Source organism: Colias philodice, chromosome 8 (genome assembly GCF_061535455.1).
Source record: "Colias philodice isolate Cphi_HAF_F1 chromosome 8, ilColPhil1 Martin Lab GWU primary, whole genome shotgun sequence".
Classification (NCBI taxonomy): Eukaryota; Metazoa; Arthropoda; class Insecta; order Lepidoptera; family Pieridae; genus Colias; species Colias philodice.
The window spans coordinates 10389502-10408154 of NC_143093.1; the positions used below are offsets into that span (position 1 = coordinate 10389502).

General features: G+C 32.9%; 3 non-coding genes across 3 annotated transcripts; all 3 read right to left on the bottom strand.

Annotated features, from left to right (window-relative positions):
- Nucleotides 1-13329: 13329 nt before the first annotated feature.
- Nucleotides 13330-13401, bottom strand: TRNAD-GUC (transfer RNA aspartic acid (anticodon GUC)). The gene has a single exon. It is a non-coding gene; the product is annotated as a tRNA-Asp (tRNA).
- A 1638-nt stretch (nt 13402-15039) lies between these two features.
- Nucleotides 15040-15111, bottom strand: TRNAD-GUC (transfer RNA aspartic acid (anticodon GUC)). The gene has a single exon. It is a non-coding gene; the product is annotated as a tRNA-Asp (tRNA).
- A 185-nt stretch (nt 15112-15296) lies between these two features.
- TRNAD-GUC (transfer RNA aspartic acid (anticodon GUC)) lies at nt 15297-15368 on the bottom strand. The gene has a single exon. It is a non-coding gene; the product is annotated as a tRNA-Asp (tRNA).
- Between the last annotated feature and the right edge of the window lie 3285 nt (nt 15369-18653).

Below are 18653 nucleotides of genomic sequence, written 5' to 3' on the forward strand. Positions count from 1 at the left end.
CTAAAAAATGTAAAAAGAATAGTCCGTGGAAGAGCAGACTGAGGAACAAATTCGGGGAATATCTGGTTAAATAGTTTTTCTTCTTTCCTTTTTGTTTACTTACTGAATTTCATTCATTTTCTTTTGACGTGGGTAAATATATAATAGGTATATGGTACACAAATCGAAGCTAATTTTACGAGTAACAGATATTTTAGACATGTATTTAAAATAAGAAATGGAAAGGCAACTGGAATTACGTAAAATATATTTCAATAGTTCGGATCACAATCTAAAATAACTCTTAGAACTCCCTGGAGACGAAATCCAATTATTAACCGGCGTTCGAGGTTTAATGAACAGAATTGTTTTCGAGATATTTCCAATCCGTAACACAAATAAATAATTTTATCCGATCAAATTATTTTTGTGGACATTTTTTCATTTCGACGCGGAACAACGTCCAATTTCCAATATATGTTGTTACATCAATCAGTAAGCTTATTAACTGTTATTAAAGCCCAAACAAATCGCTCTTGGTCCATTGAAAAGTTACATTTGGGGTCGCATTTTTTAGAGGACGCAATTTTATTTTTTTGATGTGTAGGGGGGGTCAGTGTGAAGCTATCACCAAGTTTGTGGGGTCGCCACCCTTGTCCCACGGCCGCCATCTTGAAAATAGCGGTTGAAATGGTTTTTACGATATATCTCTTAAACTATTTATCTGATAAAAAAACAATGTTAACATTATTCGTTGCAAATTAAATTTTCTACAACTTAGGTTCAGTAACTTTTTGTCGTAGAACTATAAACAAAAAAGTTATAAGCGAAAATGTTCAGAAATTAGAGATGTTTATATTTTTCAATAAAACTTTTTTTTATAAGTTTACGAAGAAATTATATCAGACCATTTTTGTAGATTGTTTTTCGTAGAATAACTTTTATTTACAACATTTTTTCATTAAGTAAATAGCTAAGGTTTTACAGCCATCCGAAGTACTAAGTAAGTACTCTTTACTATACAGAATACGATATATTATGTGTGTACTAATAATAATTTGTCACCAGTAATTATTTTATTTTTGTTATAATAATATTTTTAATAATTAATTTTACAATATTATTAATAATTAATTATTGAATCTTTTCCCCACAACCCAGGAGGTAGAGTCTGGAAGTGCGTTTTTTTTTTTACGTCGAAAAGCAGGGCTGAAATGTTCTGCAGTGTGCTTCCATTGTTGTGGAGTCTGGGAAAAGAGCCAATAGCCAATTTATTACGTATAGTTACTACTGAAAAATAGTACTCACTTCTGAGCGCTGTAAAACCTTAGCTATTGACGTAATGAAAAAATGTTGTATATAAAAGTTGTTCCTCGAAAAACAATCTACAAAAATAGTCTTATATCATTTCTTCGTAAAATGATAAAAAAAAGTTTTATTGAAAAATATAAATAGCTCTAATTTCTGAACATTTTCGCTTATAACTTTTTTATTTATAGTTCTACGACAAAAAGTTACTGAATCAAAGTTGTAGAGAATTTAATTTGCAACAAATAATGTTACAATTGTTTTATTATCAGATAAATAGTTTAAGAGATATATCGTTAAAACCATTTCAACCGCTATTTTCAAGATGGCGGCCATGGGACAAGGGTGGCGACCCCACAAACTTGGTTTTAGCTTCACACTGACCCCCCCTACACATCAAAAAAATAAAATTGCGTCCTCTAAAAAACTCAAGGTCAGGCCTAAAAATGTAACATTTCAATGGATCATCTATGTTAGAACCTCAGGAACAACGTTGGGTCTCATTTGTTTCCTGTCAAGTTATTATTACACACGCACTCGAAATAAAGGAGCCTCAATTAGCAACCGAAAAGTTGAAAATCCCGCTTCTGATTCGAATACACGCGTTGTTTAGGGTTGCCAAATTAATAAAAAAAGGTAAAAATATTACGATACAAGAGTCAAACTTATATAATTGATTGAACTAAACATAAGAAGTGCTTAAAGTGCTTAAAGTTATAAAATGTGTAAGGCATAATTTTTGATATTGGCATAGACATTTACTACAGATTCATAATTTAATGTTACTCTAATCTACATAGAATTATACAAATAACAGTTATTACGGGAATTACAGGAAAAAAGGTCTCTAAAAATCTTAGGTTATCACTTGTAAACATCACAAATACATGTACAAAGAAAGTGACAACCCTAACCATCCTATCACCAAAGCCGTAGCCCTTGAAATTATACCGATCAAGAAGAATTAAAGTGATTAATGACTGAATCAAATTTTCGGTTTGTTTATTCAAGCGCTTGAGACTTTTGGGATAAGGTATTGACGCAGTAAAGATACTTTGATTTTCAATGAATCAAGGGTTAATTAATTTTGTTAGAAAATAGAATCTTATAAAAAGTAAAGATGTCTCTTAATTTAAACTTGGATAGTGAATATTTAGTTATTCGCGATTTACGAACTATTTACAAGGAGTATTAAAAGCTCTTTTAATTTGACATTTAGTTTTATAGCATTCAAACGCTTTATAAATATATTTTTTCCAATTATTGGCTACAGTCAATGCATTTTGCTTTATAAACAGCGATCATCAGAAGAATTACTATGTAATATCTAACATCATTTTGACCGCCTTCGTACCTAATACTAAAATCTCTACAATCTTATGCACTACTTTTTTAAAATAAAATTCGTAACGATCTACTGTTTGATGAGACAAACAAACAAACTTTATTTGTGTGTGTCCACTGGACCATACATATCGATCAAAAAATAAATTGTTTTACATCGTACATATTTTTAATTATTAGGTATAACCTTACAGCTAGTGATGAAATCTTGTAAATTCAAATTTTGTGTGTGTGTGTGTGTGCAATATAAAAATATTTTACACCAGCTTTTCGACCGCGGCTTCTACTTTCTACCGCGTATACATAAAAAAAAACCCGGTTAGTTCTCGTTCCATTGGGATTTTCAGGATTTAAATGAATAACAAACAGACAAACTTTCGCATTTATAATATTAGTAGGATACAATACTTTTAACCCGTACAATATTGCCTATAATTCGAGCTATTTAACCCGTCCGTGCGTAAAACTCCGCTTTGTGTTAACGCACCCAGATATACATGGCCCAGTGCATTGATTAAGACCAGCTAGACAATGCCTATGTAATTAACTGGAATTATGTGATACGTGATGCAAGGTGTTATTAACTCCGTGATTAATATTTGGTTACATGGTCTTGCTAGCACATAAAGAAGATATAATATTTATTATCTTTATAAGGGCTGATTTTTCAATCGTCGGTTAAAATTTATTCATCGAATAACGTATTAAACTACCATTTCAAAAATGTATTCTAATTGTCCGTATTTGACAGTTTACAGGTGACATTTTAAAATGTTCGTGTAATACTTTATTCGACGGATAAATTTTAACCAAGGATTGAAAAATCGGCCCTAAGCCTAATAAGTCCCCTGATAATAACTACCATCTTCATTAACAGCATATACACATAACCCTACTTGTGAATGGTACAAGTACATAACCACATTTAGGTTATGCACCATAGAGATATCATTAATTGTAACAAGTTGTACGCTTCAAGACAGTAGTACTTCTACTAACTTCGAATGATTAATTTTCATCTGTTTTAAAGCTGTTGAAATTACTGGGCACTGAATTATCTACTACGAATAGTGTATATCCTATATTCCTCACCTACATTAATAAAGGATAACCTCCCTCACTTCAAAACCATCCCAATAAACACGCAACCATCACAAAGATATCGCATTTCCCCGCTCAAAATGCACCATTTACCATGGTAGATGGAACATGTACCAGAAGGGGTATTTTGCAAACTACAATCGAATATTGATTGAGCACTACCAACGCACCGGTGTAACATCTGATCCGACTCGACCGACGCTTTCAATTTCACGCGGTATTTACTCTTACTGAACACAACTAGTTGTGCCTCGTTTGTCGTGCAGTTTAGTGAAACTATTATTAGTTGGTTATTTTTTTTTATATCGTTTGAATAGAAGCTGGTGATGCTCCTGATGGTAAAGTACGATCTTAAACCTACGATCTAGAAATGGATTGCCGACTTTAAAAGCATATATACAACTAGCTGTTGCCCGCAGCTTCGGATGCGTGGAAAAGATTTTCATGGTACAAAAAGATGAAAATGAAGAAAAATGTTAGTAGATATAAGAACAAAGCTAAAAAACATAATTTTACAAATTATTAATAGGTACTCTTCGAAATACCATACAATATACTAATTCCAAAAAGTTTTTGATGTTCGCAATTCATTAATATTTAAAAATGTTTAAAAGACTTGCCTAAATGGAAAGAATATTACCTTATTCATAATATATACCGCACTTAGTGCCACTTTACCTTCATTAGTAGATACGAAAGAAATAAAATTTGCTCTGTCTTGATTCTAAAGAGAGACCTGTCGTAGATCTCTCTTATTATTTAAGTACGAATATTATATACCTTTACGAAACCTATATGTTAGGATATCTAAATACATAATTGCTTTTACAATTTATATAAAACTTAATATTTATGATCTGCGGTAAGTAGTAGAAGTTACTTTTTAAGGCTACACACAAAAAAGGTGAGGAGCTTGTTTAAAAATAGAGCTAGAATTACAAAATCTACAGCACAAATTGCAAAACCATGAAATCTAACAGATTATATTTTTAGCTTATGCTACATAATGTTATAATATGCTCACAATAGCAACACGTGGACTGAGGGAAGAGAGGATATTGCTGTGGGACAGCCATGTCTGATAATGATATGCTAATACATATTTATTAGGCCAGTAACTCGCCCATATCAAGCGGAGCACAACGATACATGGCCAGCACTCCACTTCGAAAAGAAACATTGTTCCTTTTGTTTCGAGACGTTCTGGGTTGTTGCGTACATCGCTCCGAATTGATTTGTTGCCCCAACATTTACTTGAGGAATATTTCTATTATAGTCACGTGTGGAACGGATTGTCGGGCTTTTGAGGCCCGGTTGTTTTAGTGTTAACGTTGCTGATATATTTATTTAAATTAAGTTTTAAATGGTGTCGTAAACGATAAAAGTATTAAAATAAGTAAATCATTTTTCGTCAATTTAAGTGTGCCGAGCAAACGTGTCAGAAGTGAAACTTCGTTAGCAAGATTCAAAGATACCAAAATCATCACTGTATATATTTCTCGTTTTATTTTGAAAAATTTATTATGGCCATTTTACTCATTAGGTTAAGTACTTTCGATATAAGTTTAAAGTTTTTTGATATCTGTAATAGTTACGGAATAATCGCCTGTGCACACTTAACGATTACACCCTTTAGATTTAAATCATACAGCTTATTAACCATAACCAAATACAAAAAAAATATACCTCAGTAAGAAAATTATAAATCCCAATACGCTTACAATGATACCTCAGTTACAAAATTACTAGTCCAAAGGTCTTTTCCCCCATTCCATCCCTGTCTCCATCGACGCGTATTTCCGATGGCTCTAACAAGTCTTCCGTGTCCGATGGATTTCACGGCTAAGTTCTTAACTGCGTAATGTATTGGAAGGTCATTTATCTTATTAGAATCATTTGATGGAACGCCTCATTAAATTTACAGAGAGCTTTACTTTGCTACTCCATCTGTATGTACAAATGTACGAATTTTAATGGATTATTTCTTTTTTTGGTTGGAAAGCTGTTATTTATTTGTTAAGAGTTTCACTAATAAATGGATGGAAAGAAGCCTATGCTACCATGTACTTACCAAATTTTAGACCAAGTTGTTAACGCAGAAGGACCAATAAAAATCTATACAGGGTGTAATCGTTAAGTGTGCACAAGCGATTATTCCGTAACTATTGCAGATATCAAAAAACTTTAAACTGATATCGAAAGTACTTAACCTAATGAGTAAAATGGCCATAATAAATTTTTAAAAATAAAACGAGAAATATCTAAAAAATTAACTTTAAACCCTCCCATACATTTAGTATGAGATATGAATATCCCATGTACATGGGTTGATCCAAAAGTAATTATAATCAATATTAAACAAGGTCATTACAGTTAAAATAATTATGTATTTCTCTAGATAGTCTTCTAACTAGATAATATACCTATATTAGGTTAAAAGGAAAGTATGTTTGCTCATCGCTCGGATGCATATTATTTTACTACATTTTCTACTATTGAATTATTTTAAAGAATATTACTTACTATTGTATTGAAAAAGCATCTGCATAATATTATGTACTCCCAATGAAAACAAATAATAGGAAAGAAAAACTAAGCGTTTAAATAGAAAAAAAACAAGCAATTATTTAACTAAAAAAAAATTGTCGAAACATGCTAACTTATTAAGTCAGAAATACCTAAATAGAATTGATCTCAGGGACTGTACTGCCGATCAACAAAATTTTTCAAAAAAATCACCACCTGAAAACATATCAAAGAATATTAACCTCAAGATACTTATGATTTACAAGCATGTAATCCTAATGCGGAATGCGAAAATTTCAATATTCAAGCCTGATCTGGTTTCCCAATAATGTGATTGGATGATATTGCACGTTCTGGCTTTAACTGGATGAGAGCAGTTTAAACTGGTTCACGGGGTGACCTGTGCAGCGCTGAGAAATCAGTGTGAAATTAAAGTTTAACCTGAAAATCATTGATGTATATTATTGAGATGGAACGAGACAGAATTTAAATTTTCGTAACAGAAAAGGTATTTTTATTTATCTATGTGCCTATAAACGTTTTGAATTATGATAGAGATACTTAATTAGTAGCTTTCAGAAATAAAGATGTCGGTGAAACAAAAATATCACACGCTAACGACACAATTTTTAATCATATGAAGAAAACTACTTTTTTAAAGAATTTCGTGTCTAAGCGCAAACTTCAATAACCACAAAAACAAACTAATTAAGAATGAACATATTTGGGAAGTTATAGGTGCACACCTAAGGAACAAATTAAGTGTTCATGAACTTATTATTATTCAAAATTAAAAGCATTAAATTTACAAAGAACGAACCAAACAGTATAATCACAATCACAACACTATAAACGATAAAGCATTTACAATGTGTTCCATAAATGCGGGAAAACAATACACTTCAGACTGGAACAATTCAAATGAACTGTAAAATAAATGGACAATAGCGTCAAGATAATATCACGTCAAGTACAACCGCAGTGGATTCGAGTCACTGGCGCTATTCGGTGGGGCCAGGAGACCAACGTGCAAACGTTAAGCGAATATTCTATCCATATTTTTTCATTGGTTGCATTTACAGGTGACATTAATGAGTATATGCTATGGAATCTATAGGTTGACTATAGTAAATGTACCTATACATAGATAGTTTTATGCAATGCTTAATGGTTATCATATGATGTTTTTATTTTTATTAATAAAATAAAGAGATGAGTACAATGTGTGGTTTTATTATTTTGTTAGACGTAAGATAAAATACCAAAATTGATGTTACTATTTTTAGATTAATTACTTATCTACTTTAACATCAGTATCTTAGCTTTTGGTATAATAAATGGTATATACCATTCTCATATCCAGTACATACCTTGCTTTGCATCCATATAAAAGCCATAATTCACTGCCATTATGAGTTTCATTTCAACGCCCATTCTCTGGCCACACTTGACTAAGAGCTAATCTGGCTCAGTGTGGTGTAATTAGCGATCCGCAGCGAGCGCCACAAAACGCTTCCTCGTTAGTCTCAAGATGCTTACAACTTTAGCAATGCCAAGGAAAATATAAGATTTTACATTTATTAGCTGTGACTGGGGACTAATAGCGAGTGAACGGCCTTAATTGGTTTGTTTGATCTTGTTCAAATTAATTTATTTTTGATGAGAAGTGTCAATTCTAGTTAGAATAGTGAAGTTGTAGTGGGGTTAAGTGGATTTTTAGATATTGATAATACTTTTGAAGTTGAGATAACGTGGCGTTTGAGGGAAAACTGAACGTATTTAAATAAATTTTGTAGAATGAAAACTCTGCCTGAAAAATATAGTCTTTACGCAATTTCATATGGATATTGTGCGTCATTTTTCCAAAATATAAAAAAAAAATTGAAAATTTATGCAGATATGAGTTATAGCGAACTAAACTGTTGTACTTTTTTGAAATATTTTTTAAGTCTTTGCAGTCAGTGTCAGGATCACTTAAAATGATTTTATTCTTTGTATTGTTTGATTCAAAACTTGAAATCAACAGTTTGTTAAAACATATTATAAAATCGATTCTAAAATCAGATGTTACAAATGAAAAACAAACTGCGTTTTCTCACATAATATAATACTGTTTTTCGTCTTGTCCGTCTAATCCAAAAAAGAGTTTCACTTCGAAATTTTTCTTTTCACCTTCATAAAATCAAATACGAGGACAATAAAATTGTCCTCCACGTTGTACATTCTAAACTAGACCTCTGTTCGCACCAAAAGTAGAGCATATTCAATATAATTCACGGACCCTTTGGGTAGCGATCGTTCGTTGAAACCGCAACGCACCCTTGCGATAAATCAAATTCCGAACGATCGTAAGCAATTTACATTTTATCTACTGCTTTATCTCTTCGGGAGTCCATTTATCAATCAGTATAGAGGACGACGTAATGGAACGCTTTTTGGTTATCTGTTCTAATTTTTTTTTTCGATAGTGACTGACATGTGTCACTTTCGGTGTGTCATTGACAGTGTCAAAAGAAGAAGGTTTGGAACGAATTGAACGTAAAATTTTTATGATTTTTGTCTCCACAGTAGTAAAAACTTTGAAAGGTTTTCGATATAAAATTCAGAAGAGTGTACAAAATTAATTTCATTATTTACTATCTTAATTTTTCACCAATAAGCTCTACCTTTATTGTTCTAGTATTTTTTTCAAGGCTTAAGAGGTATAGCAGTTAAATGTAACTTAGAAATTGATGGTAGAGAAACGTCATTCATCAAAAGAATGCTTCTTACTCTATATTATAGCATGAAATTCGTACGTGTCTAATTTGCCGCCTCCATTTAAACAGAATCCTTGAAAGTTCTTTCTTAAAGCTATTAAGCAGTCTCACCTCCACATAAACAGACATTTGAATTCCCGAAATGTAGACATTAATCTGTCACGTAAACAAAATATACAGGCACGATTATATCGTACACAATTTGCAATGGCGGGTAAGTAATGTGGAAATTTGATGAGGGGGTAATGGTGGGGGGTAACGAACCGTGACGTCAGACCTTTTGACTGCACCACGAAGTAAGAAGAGTGGATGTGGTTATTTGGGATGATCGATGTAAAATAAGTAAGGTTATTTTAATACTTTTCTTTTTTGGACTTTGTCGTTAATTAAATTGTATAAAGAAAAGCAGTAATTATTATAATAATTTAGTATTTTTGAACAAATATGTTCAATACGTAGCCTGGTTCTGCTATTAAGGTTACAAAAATTTTTAAGTAATAGATTTTACTTTATTGTTCAAATAGTTTCGAATCGAATATTTAGGAGTAATATCTACATTTTTATTACCTTCATTTAGACATTTACAACTATAATTTGATACAAACAAATAAGATGAATCTGAAAGTTTTAAAAACATAATTATTCTTCACACAAATCCTCGAACTTTATAACCAAATTATTAACAAAATCAGATACCGTGTCCACAATAACCAGCTCTGTCATCGAGACGAATTTTTCTCAAAGGCTTCCCCCACTTTGCTTAAGCATCCATGTAACGTAAGACATGATCTTTTCTTTTGTGAGATTTCATTAGCGCCACGAAATGACAGCTTTTTTATCTTTCCCATTTTAATTATGATTTTAACGCGGATTTCATGTAAAAATCTTTTGCTGGTTATATTTTTTACATTCATAATGCTATTTTCGTCTTGTCTCAAGGTTTACCATGATATACCATGATATAAGAAATTATAGTAATTATATTCAATGCTATGTTAGATCTACTTTTGATTCATAATGTATATTTGCAAGGAATTTTAAGGGTATAAGGCGACTTGAAGAATGGGAGGATATTTTGATGTTATATAATTGCTGTGCAACTGAAGAAGTTAATATAGGTATATATTAACTTCTTCAGTTTCAAATAAAATAATAAGAACTGTCACCTCTGTTTGAATATACATAAAATGTATAAACTTATAACTATTCCCCAATAAAAAAATGCAACAGATCTTAGTTTTCATCTTTTTTGAAGTTTGCTCAAAATAACACTCCAGTACAATGTAAATTAGTTATTTTTAGACAATCAATTAAAAAATACAATTGCCTCCTAGAAGATAATATTTAAAAAGTTAAAAATGTGTTTCTATTACGGTTTCATGGTCTATTTTTAATGTATGTACAATCACAAAAAAGTTTACTTTCGAGTAAGTATCCGAAGTATCCTGTTACTTTGATGGCCTTGTCAAAATTCCTTAGATCACCCTAACCAATTTGACGGGCAACTTTTACAATTTGTCTTTCTTGTTCTACAAAGAACAAATTAAAATAAAAAATAACCAAATTTGTCAAGACATCGCCATTCGCCAACTGTTGTTTACCGAGTAACTTTTAAACTTTATTTTTAGAGACGAAAAAGGTATAGATTTTTCTTTATCCGAAACGCAAGGGACTGGAACATGCTTCCTGAATCCACGAGTACAATATGGGGGTCTTCCAGCGTAGAGTGAACGGGTACTTACTAGGGAAGCGTGTACCATCAGACCACATCTTAGCTTTCAATAAGGCGAGATTGTGGTCAAGCGCTTCCCTATCTACAAATAAAAAACAAAAAACACAGATTAAAAATCATTTCGTTCTAGAAAATCCAGAGTGTAAAAATTAAAAAAAACGTAAAAGCACATTATCGAAACAGGATTCTACGTGAAATAAACTAAGTGAAGCATTGAGAACATACAGCGAGATGTATCCGACGATAATAATCCATCCTTTTTTATTATTTCTGTCACAAAGAAAACCGCGGGAAAGCCGGCACATTTCAGAGGTTATTGTGCGCCGCTACTTGAGAAACTCGAATCGTAATATGTAATGTTTATAGAATACTAGTTGAATCACATAGCTCCGTCTATTCTTAACAGTTCAGTTTTTTTTCTTAATTTTGCAACATTTTGCAGTGATGGCCAGCTTCTAATAGTCGTTTTCATCACAAAAACGTTTTCTTTTATAAACTCCTCTTCATTTTTTTGTTAAAACATTTTGGCAAAATTGCTTCAACTGTTTAGGCGTAAAAGCGTAACAGGCATACAGAGTTCATTTATATTAACATGGATAACACCGCCTTAAAAATACCTTGAGAATAAAGTGATAAATAGGGAAAAGGAAACATAATATAGGCCTACGTTCAAACAGTTACGTTTTGTCGCGAAGGTGTGCCTTAATTGCAATAACCCTGGATCCTTTTAGACATTATGTAACACCATACAGATATACGAATTATGTTGTCAAAATAGAAATAATACGCTTATAAATAATCAATCGTATTTTACTCGGTTCGTTCGCTTACACACCGTATTTAGGAGAGTTTAGTTGCCTTATAAGAGGCTTTTAATAAATGCTAAAGCGTCTTATTTACGGTCCATCTTGACGTACGTCCCGCCAAGGTCATACACGATGCACGACGCAAAACGACAGTGAATAGCGTTGACGTACGTCAATAATTATTATTATTATCTTGCTGGATGTGCACGACCAACTTTTCATCCAGCGAGCACCCCCACCACCGCGAACGTCGTGCAGATGGACAGTGAATAGCGCGGACGTACAGCAGATTAGTGTTGCCAATAGAAATTAATGTAAATACTTGGAAACGTGGCCTATTGATATGATTTTTTTGTGATAACTTAGAGTACATGAGCAAGCAAGAAACGGTTATTTTATATTTTTATGTACACAGGAAATCCCAATTATCATTACTTTTGGATCAACCTTGTACACATGGACAGTTTATATTCAGAAGTTATTATTTTAAAAGAACTCCAAGGCGAATTGTTGAATGAATAACACAGATTTTATGCAAAAGTCCACTGCAGAAAAATGGCAATTTATTTAAAAAAAATATCTTGACGAATTTGTTTGTTTAAAAAAAAATGATTAGCTATATACTCTCTGTTCCCGCCACTTTAGCATTTACTGAAAGAGTCTTTTCGGTCATGAATGTGAAGTGGCGGGAAGAGAGAAACCGAGCTTCATTAAAAATTAATTAAAAATGAGTTCTTGAAATATATAAATTTAGATTTGGAATGTTTGGATTCATATAATTCATTTAAAAATAATGAAAAATTCTTAGTTACTGCAAAAAGTACAAAAAAATACATTTTTAAAAATATTTATTTACTCTTTATTTACCTCCTTTAAAATCAGATATACTCTATTTCTTCAAATAAAAGTTGGCAACCCTAGCCATGCTTGATGCGCGCACGATCGTCAGTAGGATACATCCAGCACCGCGGCCTTGAGCCGACGTACGTCGGGGATTGACCGTGAATAAGACGCTTAATGCTATAAAGTAGTTCAATTTTATTGCTATCTACGATTACTCTCACCCCTCTTCGTCTCAATAAATAGATCTGCTAAAACTTTGAAATATATTTTCTGATGCGAAAAAAGAGAATGTTTTATCGTGATGATGAAATTCATACTCACGTCTTTACCATCATCGTACCTTAGCCAAGTCACTAACGATCTTACATCAGAGTCAAATTATTCTTCTTTCAATTTTTAAGTGTACATACTACCTTACGCCATGTTTTCCCATTGCTCATCTTTTAACAGTTTGTTTCTAGCGACCCGTTTTAATTCATTCCGACCATTTTCTTAAAAATTACAAGCATTAAAATCTACTTTTCATAATCATCGTAAATATCTTTAAATCTTATTCCATATAACATAATATTCAACGCTTTATGAAGTTCATCTCAAAACCACATTTGCTAGTCACTGACGGATATGAAAAGATCCATCTAATAACATGTTTCGAATGAGATCTTATGACATTTATTTAAGGAAATTCATCTGAAGTTCGTTATTAGATTCGCTATGTACTCTACAAAGTTGAAAGTAAATTATTGTAAGGTATACCTACTATAAATAGACTACGATAAAAACAAAAATAGCAATGTTATTATAAAATTGACATAATTTAAACGAACACAAAGAACTATGTTTTACAAAATATTACATATAACATTTACAAAAATAAAAAATAATGTTACTTAATTGCGCATAACTTAAAAGAGTTAATATCAAAAGAAATCTCTCCGGCGGGGAATCGAACCCCGGTCTCCCGCGTGACAGGCGGGGATACTGACCACTATACTACCGAAGATGTTGCTACTGAAATGAAATTTATTGATTACTAGCTTCCGCCCACGACTTTGTACGTGCATCCCCGTTTTTCCCCGTTCCCGCAAGAATTTCGGGAAATCCTTTCTTAGCGGATGCCTACGTCCTAACATCTACCTGCATGCCAAATTTCAGCCCGATACGTCCAGTGGTTTGGGCTGTGCGTTGATAGACATAGAAATCTAAATAACAAGACACATAGAAGTGCTATAATGTCATAATTCGTATGAAAACCGCTGTCGCCAAAATCAACACATTCAAACCGAAAGCTAAACAGTACACACAAGTAAACTATGCCTTTTATTGGACAGCTTGATTTTAGTGAAAACTAACTTAACTATTAAATTAAGCTTTTGAATATGTATCCTAACGCACGAATTTACGGTTTATTTTAGAATAACATCCCTAAGTATATGAGACTTTTTGCTCCAATACGAACAAACGTGATAATAAGAATGGTCGACTGTGTCATTCATTGTTATTTCGATTACTATGGTGACACTCGTAATACTTGTAAATATTCTATAAATTTAAGGAAAAACGGCATTATTTCTAAAAAAAAATATTTTCCGATGAAATATTATTCCTTTATAAGTATAATTACAACTTGTGGAAGAATTTCCGCAATGGGAATTGCTGAAACACACCATGTATACACTCATACGTCTCCAGAGCAACTGAACAGTGACGAATGCACTGGTGATGTGAAAATCACCTGAGTGGCGACAAGGTCACGCACGCTTACGACTTCTAGTGTCTTTTTATTTAGATTTCTATGGTTGATAGATCACTATATAAGTCACCTTTGAGTTTTATATACAGGGTGTAATCGTTAAGTGTGCACAGGCGATTTTTCCGTAAGTATTACAGATAACAAAAAACTTTAAACTGATATCGAAAGTACTTAACCTAATGAGTAAAATGGCCGTAATAAATTTTTAAAAATAAATCGAGAAATATCAAATAAATTATCTTTAAACCCTCCCATACATTAAGTATGAAATATGAATATCCCATATACATATTTTAATATGAAAGATTTTAGCTTTCTTTTTCTTTTTTGGTTTTCTGCTTTAATTACTTCGCAAATTTGAAGTGGCATTTTCCACGCCTTTTCCGGACATTTTCACGCATTTTCCGGGGATTTTCCAGGCATATTCCAGGAATTTTACCTGTGCACACTTAACGATTACACCCTGTAAGTATATAGATTTGCCTGTCTTGAAAAAATATAGGTATAAAATAATATCAAACATTCTTTGCTTTTCATTATATTCATATTATCTCTTATCATTTTGTTACTTAATTTAATTAGGTATATCCACAGAGTATATCTATCGAATGTCTACTTAAAAAAACTTTCATATTTAAGTAATTTAAAAAATGGAATGTGAAATTGAGTGACATCCTAAAAAAATATTGTGTAGTAGTGACTAATAAACAACTGTTCTAATAGTAAGTCCCTCTAATATGAGTTTAGTACCTTCATTTTAGTATGCACATGCTTCAAAATTCTACTTTAAAATTATTGTTTGAATCTGATTACATTTATCAAATAATTATAGCACTGTATTGTATACAATGTATTGATTACATAACAATAAATGTGCAAAAAGAATTTCTCTCCGGCGGGGAATCGAACCCCGGTCTCCCGCGTGACAGGCGGGGATACTGACCACTATACTACCGAAGATCTTGTTATGAATAATGAAAATAGTGTATATTTTATTCCCGTATCTGCCAGTTATATTAAAGTACCTATAAATTTTCGAAGTAAAAAATAATTGTTTGTCAAAACTAGAGTTTCATATTATACCTACTGCATTTAAACTGAGCAACTAAAAAAAAGAGTTATTACAGTTTGTTTCAAAAAGAGTTCTCTCCGGCGGGGAATCGAACCCCGGTCTCCCGCGTGACAGGCGGGGATACTGACCACTATACTACCGAAGATTATGATCATTGGGTTAAAATTATGCATTAGCACAGAATAATTAATAGTAGCTAAAGTTCCAAACTAAACTTTTGCCTTTAATTTTACCAAAAAATACAATGATGATGAAGACGATTATAATTTATGATACAACACCTTCAATTAATGCATCAACCTAATAATAAACTCAAACTCGAATTCAAACATTTATTTATTCAATTAGAATTATTTAAGAAGCACTTTCGAATCGTCATTACGTATTTTTAACAATTACCACCGATTCGGAAAGCAGTATCTATGGAGAAGAACCGGCAAGAAACTCTATAGTTGCTCTTTTAATAAATAAATAAATGACAACAAAACAAAAAATCACAAAGTTAAGCCACCACCACTCCATCCACCATCCACCATTACTCTGTCATTCTCATGGGCGGCAGTTTACCACCAAGCATCTAAAAACAACAAATACATACCTACTATATAATTTTTTAAATTCCAAAATCGAGAAACCATAGTTCCCAATTGAAAAACGTCGCCCGGGGAAATCTGTAATCGGGTTTGTCTATTATAGCATCCGATCTCACTGGCTAACCAGATCCCGGTTTTATCTTCGACCATTCACGCGCCAATCATTTGAAACCTTCCGAATGTTTGGCGAGATAATTTTATGTGAATCGGCCGCTTTAGATGAAGCATATGCTGTAAGCCTGAAAGCTTAGTAGGTATAAGTATTGTTTTCATCGTGAGAAACACTAGCAAATGTTAGTTGTACTACTAAATACAGAAATAAATAAAAAAAATAGGTACAGCTTATATTACCTATATGAATCCATAGGCTCCTGAATTAGTAAAATACTGTGTCTCAGGAACCAAATCATGTCACTTTGTAGATTGTAGCAAACCTATATATTTTGATATCGAGAACTGCAGGAACACTGACAATCTAGTTAAATGTGACATGTGTTCAAGATTACCTATTATTATAGGTAATCTTGAACACCCCAAGATGTTTTCCATAGATATAATACTCTCCATGATTTCCTAGACCAATTGATTCTGTCTACTTGCTATTATTGTTTTGGTTAATAATTTAAATTGTTATTAATTGTTTTCAGATTAAGCACATAGTTACATACAGATTTTTTGTATCATAGAATTATTTTAAAGTAAGTACCTATACATCGGATATTCCTTCAAAAAACACTTTCAATACGTTACCACAACCTTCAAGGAATAAGTGAAAAATAATAAAGATACCTGTTATGTAGTGCTAGGGCCTGCCCTCAAGATACCCATCCTATACTAACAAGATGCTCAAAATCTTATGACTTTTGACGCCCTCACGAATCCTTTACACCGTCAAAGAATATTTGTACAGATGTGACAGAATAAAAGCTTCATAAAAACCGTAAAAGCTATAAATAAACTCTTCAAAGCTGTAATCAGAGAGTTTAAAAACATTACAAAATTGGTTGAATTTGTTATTAATGATTTAATTTAATGATTGCACAATTATTTTAGTTAACAAATAGTTGTTAATCTTACTTAAGGAAAACGTGCTTTTAAAGGTGGTCCTAGGTAACATAAAAATACATGAAGTAATATTATTCAACAACATTTATTTTAGAAATACTTTTCGTAATAATACTTCCTAGTAATTAGCTGTTAATTGTTTGGAGAATACTTGAATAAAAAACGTGAGAAAAACCGCGGGCTGAAGCTTGTGATAATTATGAAGATATTAATTCATAACATTACGATACAATTTAATCACGTTAACCATGAAGGTATTAAGTTATAAGCCCAGGAATTCCGAGCTTATCATGGTAATTACAAAGTTAATTAGTTATTAGCGAAATGCATCGGAAATTATAATTTATGGGACAGCTTCGGCTTTGTTATATGTAAATAAATAATTAGATAGGTCTGTATGGTAGGGATGTCAAGGACTGCGTGTAATATATGAGAATTTTGCTGTTGTGATCTTGATTTAAGCATTGACGTGAACAAACATACTAGACACATTTCGATAGTACTTTTTACTGATTTATTGAATGTATTCTTTAGGGAAAATATTTTAACCTGCAATGACTTGAGAAAATATTCCAACTTTAAATAGGTAGTAAAATATGATAGATAATGCAATACCATTATTATTTATAGGAGTATTAACAATACTTAATAATAAAGGTGACAGAAAGAATAGTCTTTTAAACATTGACACACTAAAGGTCGCTAAAATTTGCCCAAGTATGTCGGCACGGCTTTTGCACGGCCTAATTTTTATATATATGTCGGAGATCCCCCCCTGATATTACCGAACGCAAGCGCATGACTCACGAAGTGCACTTGGACATGGCCGTGGTAGCGGACGGGCATTCAAGTATTGGAGCTCGTGCCGAGCGGACTTGTCTGTTCGAGTCTATATCAGTCTCTATATTAGTTTGAGTTTAGATTCGCTATACAAAGTATTCATTTCAGTACATAAAGCAAGCCATCCACGCTACGGTCCACCGGAAAGGTATACCTGTGCAGGTATGCCTGCGCAGGTATACCGGAGTGTGTGTGGGAATAGACCTGTACAGTTTTTTGAGCCTGTGCAGGCGACCGGCGCAAAATCGAAAATCAATTCTTTCGAGTGACACCGTACGGTGTACCTGTGCGTGTGTGCGTGTACTCCGGTCGCCTACGCAGATCGCGTCAGTTGTTTTATAGTGTTTCTTTCGGACGGTTGTCTCGTCGCTCGCATCGAATACCACGTAATACAGCGATTGAAAATGGCGCCACCAAATTCAACCAAAAAAATCCTTGAAGATTTTATCGAAATTTATAGAAGTCATCCATGTCTTTGGCAAATTAAAAACAAAGATTACCATAATCGAGACAAAAAAGAAGCTGCTTATAAATTACTCATAGAAAAATTGAGAGAAATTGAGCCAAATATCTTCTTTCCAAAATATCTTCAAAATTAAAGCAAGGCCTAGCAATGCCAGCGCGTCATCGTCCTCATTCGATGCCATCGCAAAAAGAACTGAAGACCGCTCCGGTACACCGGAACGTCCCCATACACGCTACCAATGTTCGGTTCACCTGCGCAGGCATACCTGCACAGATTACCTTTCCGGTGGACCGTAGCGTGTATAGCAGCCATTAGTGATTTCAATTATTATTGTCAGTGTTAGATTCCGTTTATGTCTTTTGATGCTCGAAGTTACCCAAGACGCCCAATGTAGAGGATATAACCAGCCCACATAGTTTATAAATCCAGCCGCCGCCGATATCAGAAGCGGGATTGCTTTGAGCAC